This window comes from Trichomycterus rosablanca, chromosome 9 (genome assembly GCF_030014385.1).
Source record: "Trichomycterus rosablanca isolate fTriRos1 chromosome 9, fTriRos1.hap1, whole genome shotgun sequence".
NCBI lineage: Eukaryota > Metazoa > Chordata > Actinopteri > Siluriformes > Trichomycteridae > Trichomycterus > Trichomycterus rosablanca.
Genome location: NC_085996.1, coordinates 15,775,105 through 15,787,080, shown reverse-complemented (window position 1 = coordinate 15,787,080; position 11,976 = coordinate 15,775,105). Strand labels below are relative to the sequence as shown.

The 11,976-nt window shown below is 38.9% G+C and overlaps 1 long non-coding RNA gene across 1 annotated transcript; it reads left to right on the top strand.

Moving 5' to 3' along the window:
• Positions 1 to 10,246: 10,246 nt before the first annotated feature.
• LOC134320179 (uncharacterized) lies at positions 10,247 to 10,847 on the top strand. The gene is made up of 3 exons (XR_010013609.1): positions 10,247 to 10,337; positions 10,502 to 10,622; positions 10,735 to 10,847. It is a non-coding gene; the product is annotated as an uncharacterized LOC134320179 (long non-coding RNA).
• Positions 10,848 to 11,976: the final 1,129 nt, after the last annotated feature.

Here is an 11,976-nt window from a genome sequence, read left to right as displayed (position 1 = left end):
ACTGTGGTGATAGAAGATCTACGCCAGTGCACGACTAAACACTATAAGAGCTTCGGACGCCGTTTCTGCTTTCAAGTGGCTTCACCTACAAAGTAAATCTAGTTCACCATCAGCCATGAAAATTCATTTTATTACTTAATTTATGACACATTAAAGCACATGCTGTGCAAAAGTTCTGCTAAAGAAAGACAATAAAGAATATACTATCTTTATAATTAAAATGACACGAAAACCTGGAGTGGAATAAGCATTTTGCTGTGCAGTAGATTGTTGCCATATTTTGTGTGTGTGTGTGTAGGAGCTGTGTATTGCAGACTAATTCAGAGGACAAAAGAAGCTTGGATCAGAACTATTCAGAACAATATTGCTAACACTGATGATGACAGAACAGACGACTCAGAGGTGACTTTCTTTTAATTCTGTTTTTACTCTCACAAACCTCTTTAAAGCATCATTTAGTCAAAATCTCCAATCATGACTGTTTCACAAAGATTCTTTTTACATTTAAATTAAGAAAAAAACAAATACATTTAACTACTTTTAAAATTAAACATAAAAAAGAACAATAAATAATAAGAATAATAAAAGAATAAATAATAAGAAATTGATGACTAACAATACAAAACTCCTTTTTTTTTTTTTTTTCAATGAGTGACATTGATGGAATTTCCAGCCCTAAAAATATTAAAAATAGTAATATTTTAGTGCACCCCATCTGCATTATTTACATGATGTACATTTGTGTGATACCTGTATTATGTGTTTGACAGGAGCTGGACAGGAAGTCACCATCATCCAGTGTAAGTTTGGAGTCTATTTCCTTCACTTTGCAATCAGATAAGGTGGTGGATTTGAGAGCAAAGCAGGAACGATTCAGTAGCTCCTCTGAATCACGAGGATCTGAGTGCACAGAGAGAGAATCACTACGTCAACAAACAGTTTCTGAAACATCAGGTGGGTTTGAAACTCCAGTCAGGCTTGAACACGAACACTTTTATTCCATCAATAATAATAATAATAATAGAATTTTATTTATAAGCGCCTTTCAGGTCACCCAAGGACACTGTACAATTCAAATATGAGCAAAAACAAAACAAATGACAACCAATAAGGTACATTATAACAGATTAATACAGGGAACACAGAACAGCACAACAAGCCAGAGAATCAAGTATAAAAGGAATAAAATAAAATAATAACTTTAAAAATAAGAAAATAAAAAGATTAAGAGACCAGGAATAAAAAGAGTACAGAGGTTAAGATAAAAACTATGGAACGCAGTCCTATAAAGATGAGTTTTTAAGTGCTTCTTAAAAACAGATAGTGATGAGCTCGTGCGGAGGGAAAGTGGCAAAGAGTTCCATAATTTAGGACCTGCCACACTAAACGCTCTTTCACCAAATGAGCGAAGTCTGGTTGATGGAACAGACAGTAAATGGGCATTAGCAGACCGGAGTGAACGTGCAGGACAGTATGGAGTGAGCAGGGCAGAAAGATAACTGGGGGCCAGACCGTGCAGAGATTCATAAACCAAGAGTAGAATTTTGTATTGTACTCGGTAATGAACAGGGAGCCAGTGAAGGTTTTGCAGTATAGGGGTTATGTGTTCCCAGGGTTTAGTGTGAGTAAGAAGTCTAGCTGCTGAATTCTGGACATACTGGAGTTTTTTTAAGCTGCTGGAAGGAAGCCCAACCAGCACAGAGTTGCAGTAATCCAGTCGAGAGGTAATAAATGCATGAATAAGGGTTTCAGCCACAGGGTCAGTGAGAGAAGGACGCAACCTGGCAATGTTCTTTAGGTGAAAAAAAGCTATTTTTGTGATGTTATTGATGTGAGCCTCCAGGGAAAGTGTAGAGTCCAGAATCACACCAAGGTTGCGAACCTGAGTCACTGAGGATGTGATAAAACCTGGGATAGATAGCGTGGGGTGAGCAATTTTCTTCAGAATGGAAGGAGAAGCAATGAGAATGGCTTCAGATTTACTGCTGTTTAGTTTAAGAAAATTTTTGGTCATCCAGCTGTTGATATCGGCCAGACAACTGACCAACGAGTCAGGGGGCAGAGAGTCAGAGGGCTTAGTGCAGATGTAAATCTGAGTGTCATCTGCATAGCAGTGAAACTGTAGTCCATGCTGTCGAATGATGTCACCAAGTGGGAGTAGATAAATGATAAAAAGAAGGGGGCCAAGAACCGAGCCCTGGGGGACACCAGAAGAGAGAGAGAGGACATCAGACCTAAAATCGCCTATCGAGACAAACTGTTGCCTACAGGTGAGATAGGATCGAAGCCATGCTATTGCCATATCAGTTATACCAGTCCAGGTCTCCAACCTATGCAGCAGAGTATCATGGCAGACTGTGTCGAAAGCAGCAGTAAGATCAAGGAGAATGAGTATGTTCACTAGACCAGAGTCGACTGCCAGAAGTAAGTCGTTCATGACCCTTGTCAGTGCCGTTTCCGTACTATGATTTAAACAATAATACAGAACTTCTCCTAATCAGTCTTATTATTATTATAGAATCTGAGAGTTAACACTGAAATAGATCCAGTGTTTACTGTGTGGTCATTTAACGACTGACCCTTTGTTTACACCCACAGCACTGGTGGTGCGACAATGCAACTTTTTAAAATAATTCTATGAGTTGCTGTGTACACTGTCCAGATGCAGATGAAGTGTTAATGGAAAGACAGAAATTGTTTGTTTGAATTTGCTTGTAAATAGTTCTTTAACACAATATTAAGTTGAGGCTGCTGTGTGTCATTTTGGGAGTTTAAGGGTTTGGAGACCTCCCTGGTACAATAAACTTGTGTTAAAATATTCTGCACTTTGCACGACTCGACTGCGTTTCTGCTTTCTTCCTGCAGTTTTCAGCTTGAGTTTAACTGTGGCTTTTGCTTTTGTTTCAACTTTCTTATTTTTCTAACTACATCACCCCGAACCTCGTACCTTTGACCATCAACTTCTGACATGCCTCTGTACAGCTGAGATGAGCCTTGGGGAAATTGTGCTGGAACCTGCTGCTGTGTGGGATTCCCTCTCTAATGCTCCTCTAGCGAGCAGTGGTAAGTACATTACTGCAAGTTTACTAGAAAACGTTTTTTATTTAGAGCTAAATTTAATGTATTTAGGTGGATTAGTGACGTGATTTAGAAATAATCCTGTTCAGGTTGTATTTAGAACCTACTCTGTGATTGTTTGATGTAAAATGTTAATACTAACACAAAACACATCTTTTAAGTTGAGAGTGTTGAAGGTACAGTTGGAGGGACCTCACATATGGAAGAAAGCCTGGAGGAACTGAGCACCAGCACTTCCTCCAGCAACTCAATCCACACAGGTCAGCCAGAGCTTTACTAAATCATTCAATTAAACTGCAAAATAAGAAATGAATTTGATGTTCATTCAGAGTACAGAGTGGGAAAGCTTCTGGGGAGAGGAGGCTGTGGTTCTGTCTTTGCAGGACTTTCTAAGACTGATGGAAAAGAGGTGAAATGTTTACTCAGCTCTGCTCAGTTCAACAAAAGAACTACTGATCATTACGAAGCTGCTTTGCTTTTAAGTTACACAATGACTTTGCCTTTCATCAAACTTGTAGTTAAAAAGCGAACAGTTCTGTTTAGTCTTTTGCTTACTGTTGGCCGACATGTAAAGTATGTTCCCATAACATTTTCTCCTAATTCTCTCCTACAAACTCTCTCAGCTCACTGTGCCCCCTGCCATGTGTCAATGGATTACCAGCTTCCTGACAGGCAGAACACAGCAGGTGAAGCTAGGAGAAGTCACTTCTCACACTCGGACAGTCAGTACTGGTACTCCTCAGGGATGTGTTATCTCACCACTGCTCTTTTCACTCTACACCAATGACTGCATCTCCAGTGACCCATCTGTGAAACTCTTGAAGTTTGCAGATGATACTACAATCATTGGTCTGATTCGCGACGGAGATGAATCTGCTTACCGGCGAGAGGTCGACCAGCTGGTGCACTGGTGCAGTATGAACAACCTGGAGCTTAACACGCTCAAGACTGTAGAGATGACAGTGGACTTCAGAAAACACTCACCAGCACGGCTCCCACTCACAATCTTAGGCAGTCCTGTTTCAACTGTGGAGTCCTTCAAGTTTTTGGGCACTATCATTTCCCAGGACCTGAAGTGGGAGTATAACATCAACTCCACCATCAAGAAAACCCAACAGAGAATGTTCTTTCTGCGGAAAATGCGAAAGCTGGGACTGCCACAGGAGCTGCTAAGACAATTCTACACTGCGGCCATCGAATCAGTTCTGTGCACTTCCATCACAGTCTGGTTTGGTGCAGCCACAACACAACAAAGGAACAGACTGCAGCGACAGGTGAAGTCAGCTGAAAAAATCATTGGTGCTCCTCTGCCCTCTATCCAGGACTTGTATACTTCAAGAACCAAGAAACGGGCAGAGAAAATTATCACTGACTCCTCACACCCTGGACATTACTTCATTCAACCCCTCCCCTCCGGCAGGCGCTATAGATCCATCCACATTAAAACCACCAGATTTAAAAGCAGTTTCTTCCCACAGGCCATCTCCCTCCTAAATAAATAAATGACTAATAATACATAACACGTAAGCGTAAAAATATTCATCTGCTGCCAAACTGACTACACTGTAGTACTCATCCTACATGTTGTGCACTTTACTGTTTTGTAAATATTTCAGATGCTGCTAAATTACATATCTGTATATTGTGTGTATATAATCTTATAGTTTGGATAATTTTGTGATTTTGTGTTTAATGTTTAATGTATACGTTGCTTGTACACTGTATCGTACCATTACTAGAGAGATACCATCAGCCGGAAACAAATTCCTTGTGTGTATCCACATACCTGGCCAATAAATCTGATTCTGATTCTGATTCTGATAATATTCATTCATGATTTTATCAAATATGTTTTCCATATTTGAATAGGTTGCTATTAAAATTGTGCTGAAGGATACCTGCGACAAATTCATCTCCATTGTAAGTAACATTTTTCACTTGTTAAAATATTGCAAAGATGCAACAACATTCAGATAAAAACAAACATCTAATAAACCAAATGTAGACCAAAACTAGGTGTCCATAAAAAAATTTTCTGCTAACATTAACTAACACACCTTACCTCTAAGTCAAGCTCCAGATACAGATTGCATTAGTTAGAAGCTTAACAATATATTGTGACATGATGCATTGAAATGCAAAATGCCATCTAATGTAACCACCAATAGGGCTATTGACTATTATTTCCAATCCCATGCTAACTATGTCTGCTTAAACATTAGCCTGGTGAGAAGAACAGTCTTCCTGTAGAGGTGGTGTTAATGCTGATGGTGTCCGAGCCACCTCACTGTGAACATGTCCTGGAGCTTCTGGAGTGGTTCGACACGCCAGAGTGTTTTATCTTGATCCTGGAGCGACCTGTCCCCTGCATGGACCTCTTTGAATACCGCAGAAGAGGCTCACTTCCTGAACCGCTGGCTCAAATCATCATGTGGCAGGTGGTTCTCGCGGGGTTCTTCATCGCATTAAGGAGGAGAACATTCTAGTGAATTTGGACAGATTAGAGGTCAAACTTATAGACTTTGGCTGTGGGGACCTGCTCAAGTCGACCCCCTACAGACGTTTTGCAGGTAATTGTACCTCAGAAGTAAGTGGTTATGAAACACAGATGAAAGCGATCGCATATGAAAGCTGTGTGTGATTAATTTCTCTATCTTTTATTTAGAAGGTAAGTATCATGGTTGCCCTGCGACAGTCTGGAGTCTGGGTGTGTTACTGTTTGTTGTAGTGTGTGGAGAGATGCCATTTTGGAACAAAAGGGAGATCGCTGCTAGACACCTGATCTTTAAACCTGGTGTGTCTGAAGGTAAGAAAACGCAGAACATTAACATTAAGACCCGTGTACAGTAGTGTTAAATAGTGTTAAATAATTTCTATCACAATTTTATAATAACCGATTACTGCACACACAGCCTGCCGTCATCTGATCAGAATCTGCCTGATGAAAGATCCATAAAACGGCCAAGCCTTGAGATGATCCTGGAGCCAAGGACGGATTAAGGATAGTCTGGGCCCCTGGGCAAAGAGTTGCCCAGGGACCCACCCCGTGCGCCCCCCCCCCCCCCCCCCCCCCCTCCAAAAACATAAATAAATTAATACATTAAACAACCTGTCAATAACTAACCCTAACACAAGAATCTATTTTATATAAGTTTCTTTCTACTCTTCTTTCTTGCAAAGTCATCCACTAATTCATCAAAATTAAGCTGTCTGACCAAATCTGATTCAATGGCCAGAAGTGACAGTGAGTTCAGGCGGTTTTGGCGCATCATAATCCTGAGTTCTTTCTTAATACGAGCCAGTTTGGAGAATGAACGCTCCCCTTCACAATTTGTGATAGGCACAGTCAAAAAAAGTTTAAGTGCTATGTAGACATTTGGAAAGGTTGACTGTAAATTCAAATTTATCATGGTTTTGAGCATTTTACTAGGACATTTTTCTTTTTCTGTTATGAATGATTTGTATTGTATCAATTCATATGCCAGGCTCATGTTCAGATCTGAAGGATATGCTGCAGCGAGTGAGTTAGTAACTGTGAGTTACTGTAGAGTGAGTTACTGTAACTGTAATGTAAGTCGCTTTGGATAAAGGCGTCTGCTAAATGCTGAAAATGTAAATGTAAATGTAAATTTCGACAAAAGAGTGCGTATGTGCCAGCAAAGCCATGGAGGCCATTTACCCGATATGCTATTCCATACATAACCCTATACTGTATACTTTATAAATCAATTAAAAATTTTAAATTTTTAATTAAAAACCTGTGTTCTCTATCAAAATTACTTCTTGCGTGAATTTTGGGACACCCTTTATAATGCTAGCATGCAAGCCCTATGCTCCACACTCCCCTCATGCTCACCAATCCGCTCTGAATGTTTCCAGTCAGAAAATCCATGAACAAAAGTATTGTGCTTACTGGAAAACAGTTTGCAAGCAAAACAATACACACAGCCAGTTGAAGGAGAGTAAAGGAGAGTAAAGTAGCCACTGCCTAGTCACAGTTTGCCCGTTGGTAGAGAGCAACTGAGTAGAGCATTTGTAAAGCTCCTACTGGTACCCCCAATGCCTCTATCCCTGACTGAGGCTGGGTACTTAGCACTTCTGTTTTGAAATGCAGCTTCTCCTGTACTAACAAGAATCGACTTGGCTTGGTCGGTAATGGTACAGGGCCATAAAGCAGGGTCGTTGACCGTTTCACACCAGGAGTTGGGGTCCTTGCCCAACTCATTTGAAAAACGACACTTACACGATGCAGCTGACTGGTCTGATTGTGGGTCTGACACACCTGCAACTTTCTTTTCATGGTCTTTCTGCTGCTGGTCTGTGGTAGCCTGGCAGGGCTGGCATTCCTGCTCTGCACCTGACTGGGTCTGCAAAGGTACATAGTCACTGACAGGTGACACTAAGCCAGTGGTGATCACATCTTCATTGCTAGAACTCTGATCACTGCTAACATTAGCAATACTTGTCTCACTCATATCCAGCGGTTTCTCAAAGAAGTTTGAGATCAAAGGAACGCTTTTCAGGAAATCTGCCTGATTTGCTTCCTTAATCTTTTTTGCTTTTCTTTTTGAGGCACCACTTTTTTGTTTGGGATCCATGTTATTAATGGCAAGTGTTTCTTAAGATGCAAATATAGAAGCTTGTCTTGCAAATTCCTATTCCTATCCAATACTTACTATGTTGTTTCTATGTTGTATGTTCAGGAAAAAAATACAATCACAAAATTGTAGAACCAGATACAATATGTAATAAAAAAAGGCTGACCTATAACTATTTAGCTATAAATTGTTGTTATTGTAAATGTATTGTATGTATGTACTAATATTATAAAGCTTACACTTCTACTATTATCAATAATGTAATATGCAAATAACAATAAGCTTTTAAAAAAGCTGTGAGTTGCTAGTTAGCAACGTTACACTTGAAAAAGGCTGTGAACCTTTCAAAGTTTAATATATTATATATAGTAATATAATATTATATCATGTAATATAATATAATATAATATAATATATAAGCCTTTGAAAAGACTATGAAAAGAATGTAACAGAATATATGCAATATAGTATAGTATAATATAATATAAAAATATTTATATATATATTATAAAATAATATAATGCAGTATAAAGGGCAATGAGCCTTTAAAAAGGCTGTTGGTTGCTGATCTGGTAATAGCAAGGTAAAAGTTGTAGTAAAAGCACAGAGCAAGTTCGCAAGCTGAACTGTCTGAATGTGAGGAGTTTTGATACTGGCAGGGGTTTTTATATAGATCTTGCATATTCACTTGGAAGTTCTCGCAACACCTCATTGGCTCAGCCCCTGTGGGAATTTAGGGCAATGTAAAAATTTTTCACCACTGAGTGAGATAGTGGGGGAGGGGCAGCCACTATCTACTACAAAAAATGCTGTTTTGTGTGTGTGTGTGAGAGAGAGAGAGAGAGAGAGAGGCATGGAGAGGGAGACAGGGGGAAGGTTTTGAGTATATTAAAAATGCTGTGTTAATGATATTAAATCAAGTTTAATTATTGTCGAGACCCCTTCACACTGCCTTGAAACATGTCAAGTCATGTCAAACTGTCATTGAATAGTCATTGAATAACAAGCTGAATAAAATATGTTTTCCAATAAATAATCCTCAAACAAAATATCAGGGTTACACGCATACGCAGCCACAGCTACTACAACAAAACCACTTGCTGTTTCATCATCCGTCACCAAACCAAAATTGTGCTACTCAGTAAAATTAGCTTGCAGTTCTGTTGTATGAAAAGGCACTTTACTGTTGTTTATTAAAGGGGAAACATGAAACTAGTCAAATGGCTTGTTGTTTTCACATAAGTGAAATCACACCCTTGGCCAAATTCACTCAATTTAATCGGTGTCAAAGATAGCATTCATCAGACAAATTGCTTGTCTTAAATTTAAATAATTGCAAAATTGCTAAATTAATTTGTGTCTCTGCGCTTAAGAGAAATTGAACATAATAATTTTGAAACAATACAAATTCAGAAACATTAAGTAAGGGCCTGAATCGCATATTTGCAACAAAACATCTGTTATGAAATATGGTAGCTTGCCTGGCAATTTGTAGGTCCCTAGAAAGTCAAGGAGCCATGGTAAACGACTTCTATGGAAGTCAAAGGCCCCATAGCAGGGGCCCTTGTGATCAAGGGCCCTCTAATGGTATGCCCTGCTCTTCTCTAGGGCCCCCTGGTAGGGGCTCTCATAACCAGGGCCCTCTAAAAATATGCCCCCCTCTTTCCTAGGACCCCTAATAGCCAGAAGTCGAAGTCAGAGCAGTGCCACAACGCCTCATCCATTTTCATAAGGGGCCCAAAAGCATGGCTAGGGCCCAAAAGCATGGCTAGGGGCCCCAAAAGCATGGCTAGGGCCCCCAAGAGGCCCTGGGGTCAAAGTCCCTAATAGTCAGAGGATCCTTAAAATGCAGGGCCCTCGGAAATAAAAATATATTGTATCATAAATGTTGATAGGCATCGCAAAATGTTTTGGGCCCCCTGACCTCAAGGGCCCCTGGGCGCTGGCCCCACTGGCCCGGTCAGTAATCCAGCCATGCCTGGAGCACAACTGGTTTCCAGAGGCCCTTAAGAACTAAATCCAGGTTAGTCAGAACAGATAAAAATCAACCCAAGTGGATTTAGCTAAGAGCATATAGTCCAGATCACATGTCTTCTAATTAATCATTGTTAAATTTTGCTAATATAATTACATTAAATATTACATTATTAACTTTTAACCAAATAAAATCATACTTTTTGCTTTATTTATTTTTTTATATCTGTCTTTTGTATTCTACAGGCACCTGTATGGTTTTAGCAGACGGATCATAAGCATGGTAAGCATGTCAGGGACTAAGCAATGACTAAATGTGTATGAAGAAAACTGTCCACTGTTTGCTTTTATGTACTGTCGGAGTAATCTGAAAGAATGAGCAAATGAACACCAAAAATGAACAACAGGAATGATGGAATCAGCAATATTTTGTGGATCAGCTTGAGGAGTCAGTCGACTAAATAATACAAGTTTTTCAAGCTGCATTTCATCTGTTTTACCTGTTAGATAAATATTAGCCTCATCTCCCATTAACACATGATGGAAATGAATCTCACATAATTTTTTCACCACCACAGTACAGAGGTCTGCTACAAGAACAGATCCAGAAAATTTTAGCTGAGGTTCAGATCATCTAAATTCCTCAGCATCGTGTACCATCAATGTCCACAATGTCAGATCAGAAAGGTAAGTGTTGGAAGAAGTAGCTTAGGAAAGAACTGTTCTCAAAATGATCAACATCACCTTATTTCTAAAATGCTTCCAATCTGGAGACTAAGCTCTTCTTCCTAAAACATGACATTAACATCACTGATTGATTTGGGTGTATGTTTCGGGTAATTGTCTTATAGAAAGCCTCATCAAGTCTAGCCTACTGCCAAAAGCAACCAGATTTGGGCTTGAGCACCTTGACACCTGGCAGGAAACACAAAACAGCCCTGAAACTTCATTGAGCCACCACAGCAATCTATAGTGGGTGTCTGTAAAATATTTGGAGATTTATAACACATTTTTATTGTGCCTTGATTGTGCTTTATGGCAAATTAACAGTCACTATATTATTTTGTGTCCCTACTATCTACAGGTCAACAACCTTGTCTGTCACCTGTTTTGTGCTGAAAGTATATTTACCTTCTCCGTGGTGGTAAATGAGACGAGAAGAAACAAAGTCCCCACACACAACCAATAAAATGTCTTTTAAACTGTCAAGTGTAGTGAAGGAATCATGTTTTGAGTTGCTTTCCTTTCTCAGGGCCTGAAAACTGTGGTCAAAATTAATATACTTATTCTTTCTTAAAATCAAGACATTTAACAGAATGATATTACTGCAGTGGTCCATCACCTGAACCTTAATATGCTGTAACTAGGAGGTTCATTTTCCAGGCTGGAATGTAGTGACAATTTAATTCAAGTATATACATTCAAGTAAACCAGAGTTCACCTAAAGCACTAAAGTAAACTTTACCTAAACCAGTCTAATCTTATGTCATCAAAAGCTCATCACAAAACTGATTTTATTCATTAAAACATGCACATATTACACACATATTACATTTTTTCACATCTCAAAAACAAATGTTTAAAGCAGAAATATTTAAAGCACATAAAAGCACTGATCTCAGAAACTGTAGTACAGTGGTCATCTATAAGAACACTTCCATGTTTTTAATATAATTACTGTTGTTGCATTTTGAACACTTACAACTGGCACTATCTATGACCATCCAAAGACCTCTTGTTGTTTTGTAAAGGCTAAACAACATGAACAGAAATGAACATGCGACTGTTCACATAATATAACAATGATAAAATGTCATTAAACTGAAATAATATTTATCAATGAATAATTAAATTGTAAAAATCTCTCACATTCAGTAAAGCAAGTACTGTACATGCTAACTCATATTTATTTTTTAAATATTTTATATTCAGAATTCCTTTCTTTTCTTTTTCTTTTTTTCAAAAATTCCCAAAATCATGCAGAGCGCTCTGAGAATCTTTTGAGAGAGATTACAAATTGGTATATACAGTGTTATTGAGGTTTTTAAACACTTTATAAAACAGCATATAGTAATCTAGTGTTCCTTCAATCTGTACATGGAGAAGGAATTTACTGGTTCTCTAGCAGTCAATCAGGCCTGCATACTAGTTCAAGAATCTTTATTCTCTTTCTCTACATAATTATCTTGCTTTAGCTCTGCCAGCATCCAGCAGGGTGGGACAAGTCACAGGGCAGTCCTATTCAATAAGTAAATTAATCAGCTAGCTAACTTGACATTGTCACCTTGCTGAACACCTCATGTAGCATTACCTCCAGTAACCACTA